The sequence below is a fragment of the Brassica napus genome, unplaced genomic scaffold (assembly GCF_020379485.1).
Source record: "Brassica napus cultivar Da-Ae unplaced genomic scaffold, Da-Ae ScsIHWf_2941;HRSCAF=3726, whole genome shotgun sequence".
Classification (NCBI taxonomy): Eukaryota; Viridiplantae; Streptophyta; class Magnoliopsida; order Brassicales; family Brassicaceae; genus Brassica; species Brassica napus.
The window spans coordinates 39,546-45,203 of record NW_026016188.1 but is presented as its reverse complement, the minus strand read 5'-3'; the positions used below and the strand labels follow the sequence as shown (position 1 = coordinate 45,203).

Genomic DNA, 5,658 nt, shown 5'->3' with positions numbered 1-5,658 from the left:
GACAAATCTTAGATAGTTGAGTTCTAAAACAGTCAACAATAATCGATATTAAAAATTTACATAAAACAATATTAATAAATTTAAGTGCATTATTGAACAAATATTTTTTGTTCTGATGTGTTTTACTTATATGAAATGTTGTTCCTAAAATGTTTCAAATCTATATAGAAGTAAAGTTTGCAAAACATTTCAGGAAAAAGGTAACTCAAACTACATTTCAGGTTACTCCTTTTCATTTCATATACTATAACTGAAACTTATTTCACATTAAAATAGCTCTGTGCAACAGCAAGGATCAAATCATAAGAAACCAAGAACAAAACAATGCATGTTGACTACAATAGAGCTCCTTTGAACAAAGACAAGGCGATGACTCCAAACTAGGACCTCTGGCTTGCGTCTCCTGCTATATAGAATAGCACATGCAATATAAAGACCAAAGCTTCATACACCAGGAAACAGAACAATTAAGTTCATTAGTCGTCAACCGGAATGGCAGAGACAGAGAAGAGAACTCGAAACACTATGTGAAGCTTGATGGAAGAAGAGATTTTGATCAAATCTTAAGGGTAATGAAAAGGAGCGAAACAACTCACAATCGAGTTCAAACTTGCTCGAAAGATCGAGAAGGTGGAAGATCGAAACAATAGTGACCCAAAGAAAGCTCAGAGACGACATGCAACACAAACAAAACAGCACATGGTTTCAAAGATAAAATCAGATCTGGAGGGTAAGAAAACCCAACCCGCTTTAACTAGCTATATCAAGCAAAGAAGATCGATTAACATTGCATTGAGATCATCAATAAACTCATTAATTTCTGAAAAAACAAAATCAAAACTTGATTATGTTACCAAAAAAGAAGAACATGAAGAAAACCAGATGATCTCAGTTAACAAAATATGATAAAAAAAAAAAAAATCAAAGACCCAACTCCAGCTCTAAGGGAGTAACCGGAATCAGAGAAGAAGCGTAACAATAGATAATGGAAAAGAGAATGAAAAGTTTTTTTTATGAAAGAAAAAGATTAGATTTTCCTCATGGGAAAAGTAAATGTAAATGATCAAATAAACACAATTATTCTAAAATTAAGATGATAATTTAGATATGATAAAATATGCTATAAGTAAATGAATTTAAGTATATATCCGCGCGTAGCGCGGAAAAACGATCTAGTATCTATTAAAGTTCATAAGCGAATCAATAAGGGGGACCCGTTTTTATATATTTAGTAACAACTAATGCTATTCAACAGTTATGTGTATTGAATAATAACTCTACTTACGATTCCAACTAGATCTACCTTCCTTCTTGAATGCTTTACGGTTTACATATTCTTCTTCTTCATTTTTCTTCTTCGCGAGGTCAACGAAAATGGCTGATCAACCTCCAAATCCCAAAATAGAATCAAACTTCGTGATGGTAGATACTTGGCTTACAAGGAAAGAGGTATTCCCAAGGATGATGCCAAGTTCACCATCGTTCTTGTACATGGATTTGGTAGCTCTAAAGACATGAACTTCAATGTCTCACAAGTATAGACTATTCTTTATTTACTCGATTCTTCCTAATTCTGTCTGTTTACTTACCTTTCAGGGTCATTGATCTAAAAATTGTACTTTTAATCTTGAGAGTTTTGTAATTGTAATATTTGATGTGCGTTGCCTGAAAAGCTGCCTAAAGCTAATTTCAATTTTCCATAGATTAAGCCCAACAGTCTCTAAATGAAATGATAGAGATTTGGTTGAAGACTAATGAGTTTGTTTTAGTTATAATCTCAGGAGTTTGTAGAAGAAACTGGGATACTTTGTGCTATACGATCGAGCGGGCTATGGAGAGAGCGATCCAAATCCGAAACGTTCGCTGAAGAGTGAAGCTTCCGATGTTCAAGAACTGGCGGATGGGTTACAGATTGGATCAAGGTTTTATTTGATCGGAATCTCGATGGGTTCATACACTGTTTGGAGTTGCTCAAACATATTCCACAAAGGTAAAGAAAACAGATTGAGTAAATTTATACAACTTATTACAATGCTTAAAAGTCTTCTAAGCCATGTTGCAAATATATTGTTTCAAGATTGGACAAAATCATAAAATAGTCAGACAACACGTTATTTTTTTGGGCAACTCAGACAACATGTTCATATCCATATTGTCAGACAACACGTTCATATCCATATTGCAGGGTCAATATTTTATTTTATTTTTGACAACAAAGCATTCACAGATCATATTGACTCTGTAAACCAAATTGGTAACTCCGCATGCTGTTGATTTTAAATTTAAAGTTTCAAAAATGCAAAAGAGAAATGTTTTTGCTTTACCCATTAGGGGTTTCCTAAAATCCCTTGATTTTCTTTTTTGAAATAGTTTTACTTTTAAATTGCTTGTTACTAAATGTTTGGGTTTTCCCTAACTCGGGAGAATTATTATTTTGTTATTAGTTTTGTTTTATAATCTGACTTTATTTTTAAATTTATTATTGGTTTGGAATTAATTATTAGTTTTGGATGTGGCATTCCAATTTTCTTTTGTTAATTTTCTAAGCTTGATTACCAAAATGGGAGAAATTCTATGAAATTCTTATTTTTTTCGTTGGTTTTGGTTTGATGAAACGTAAAAAAAAAAATCAAAACTGTAAACTGATTCACATATTTGTATTCTTATGAATTTTATTAATTTTATTCTTGTTAATTTCTTTGAATTCGATGACCAAAAACAAATTCTTGGAATTCGCTTTCTAGCTTTAGCTTTATGAAACTTGAGAAAAAAGGGAATCTGTATATGTTTTGTTCTTATGAATATTTTCTATTTCTTTTAAATACTTATGTGTTTTAGTGGGTTATATTTATGTTTTTAATTAAATTAAGATTTTTTTGATAAATATGAACTATATGAACTACTAAATTTTTGTTGATCTGGGGAAAATAATAAAAGGATGAGAAATGTAAAGAAATTTCATAAAGTCTTTGAATCGTTGTTGATGTGTTAATTTTTAGTATACCACTTGCTAATATGATACTGAAAGGAGAATTTTCAACTATTTATACATGTACTCTTATAAATTATTCTTAAAGATTTTGTTTTAAGTTCAGTTCTAGCTTTGGTTGGGCATTAATTTAGTATTTGATAAATAAATAAATAAATATATATATATATATATATATATATATGTTTACAAATTTTGTCGATTTTAAATTAAGAAAATTGAAATATGGCGTAATTCGATAAGATATATAATAATTTTATAACTCTTAGATATATAAATTCCTATCAAAAATTATAAATAAATAACTATAATGTTTATATTAAAATATATATTATAGGTTATGTTTTCAGTAAAAACAGTTCATATTATATATTCACTTCAAATATTGAAGTGTTATTTTATCAAAAAAAATATATTTATTTTAGGATGCTATACAAAAATATCAACTAGTCTAATAACTAATGGAAGTGAAATATGTATGGTCTTATATTAATATATAAATTGTGAAATATATTTTAATTTATTTTGAATCAAAATATTTTCAGTGATATAAATTTAAAATAAAATTAAAGATTTTAAAAATTAATAAAATATTAAAATTTTGACACTTAAATTTCAGAGTTTTTACCGTGATTTTATTTTATGACACTGAGCTCATAAATACCAAAATTGCAGGATTATTATGTACTGTATCTATAGTGAGCCACATTACGTGGTTTGACATTTGATCCAATTCAATTAAAGCACAAAATATAAAACAAATGTATTTTGTTGTACTATATATGATCGATCAAAATTCTTTTTTTTTTCTCATTAATGAAATTTAATAGGCTAGCAGGAGTGGCGATGGTCGCTCCCGTAGTAAACTACCGTTGGCCGTCGATTCCAAAGAGTTTGATGAAAAATGATTACAGAAGAGAAGTGTTAAAATGGTCTTTTTGGATTGCTAAATATTTCCCTGGACTGCTTCATTGGTGGGTGACTCAAAACATGTTTCCTACAACTTCAATGCTAGAGAAAACCCCTGCTAATTACTTCAACGACCAAGATATCGAAGTCCTCAAGCACACCAAAGGCTTCCCCAATGCTCAGTAAGGTACCCAGATACTTTCGTTAGGATAATATAAATTTATAAGCTTTTTCTCATATATTCATTAATTTAAAACTAATAAACTATTATGGTACTATCACATTATCGAGCAAAGGTACACTCAATATATCCCTGACTTTGATTAGCAGACAAAACTTTCATTTTTAATCAATTTAAAAAGGTTAGTGAACGGGATTTGTGTGCTCAATGGTTTGTGTTAATATTGCAGGAGTGATAATCCAGTTTTGTAAGTTGTAGACTATCAAAATTTAGCAAAAAAAAGTTGTAGACTAAATCTAAGTTGTAGACTAAATCTATAAGATAATGTTTTACTCACTGAACAAGTTTTGCATGGACAAAAATAAAACTCATGCTACTTATTTGTTTCTGACATATACCTCTATGCTAGATTTTGAAGAAAAATGAATTGATAGAAAGAAATAGGAGTTTGATTGAATGGGATTCGTACTCTAGTGATTTTATTATGTCGCCCGCGGTGTTATAATTTAGATCTGTAAGACTGAGAATAGAAGGGTTACTTAGATTTGCGTTGCATGGTCAAAGGTCATGTTACTTAAATTTGCTTCTGACAAAATGACGTGCTAAAAAGACCCATAGCCGTTGTAGTTTTACCAAATTATCTTTAGTTACAATTACATATATTAAAATAGAAAACCTGATGTCACTTTAGAATTAGATAACTTGGAGAAAAAAAACTGTGGTTATCAGTCACATTATAGAATGCTCATGAATGTGTCCACAGGAGAGGTTACGAGAACACGGCGTTTTTGAGACGCTGAGAGCGACTTTTTAGTGGCGTTTGCTGACTGGGACTTCGACCCGGCAGACCTACCGGACCCGTTTCCGTCCGCACGAGAGAAGAGCCCCTCCTCTGTTCACATATGGCAAGGCTACGAAGACAAAGTGATACCGTTTCAGCTGCAGAGATGCTTGTGCCACAAGCTAGCATGGATCAAGTACCATGAGGTTTCTAAAGGAGGTCACTTGATCGTGCACTACGAAGGAGTCTGCGACGCGATCTTGAAATCGCTTCTTCTAGGAGAGGATCTTCCAATGTACAAACCCAAAGCTGTGGTGACTGAACCTTAGAGACAATTCATTCTTCTTGATTTGTTCGTATCTTGCTTGATTCTTTGATTTTGATTTATAAAAATGAATTCTTCTTTGTGACGTAAGAAAACTTATCTGATTGTTTTTTTTTCTCGTATTTGAGACATTATTTACGTCAATGGTTTTTGTACAATAAGTTTCCGTATATATTTTAATCTCCACGATATAGATTTAGGAGGGGTTATTGGTAACTGAATTCTCAGGAACTTTGAAAATTTTGAGATTCTATTGTTATGTTGCATCTTCCTCCTCGATTGGTTCCATCGATTTCTTTTCTTTTACCTCTTCTTCGGACCTCTGCATCACCACCAAACATCATCTTTACTGCCTCATCTACCTTCCTTTACCAGAAAAATCAAAAACAAAATCATATAAAACAAAACAGGGAAAGAGAGAGAGATAGAGAAGGGAGATAGAGAGAGACTCCGGGGCGTCTTCTTCTCGGGTG

The 5,658-nt window shown here is 31.5% G+C and overlaps 1 pseudogene; it reads left to right on the top strand.

The window, feature by feature from the left end:
• The first annotated feature begins 1,400 nt into the window (after window positions 1-1,400).
• LOC125602689 lies at window positions 1,401-5,307 on the top strand (annotated as a pseudogene).
• Window positions 5,308-5,658: the final 351 nt, after the last annotated feature.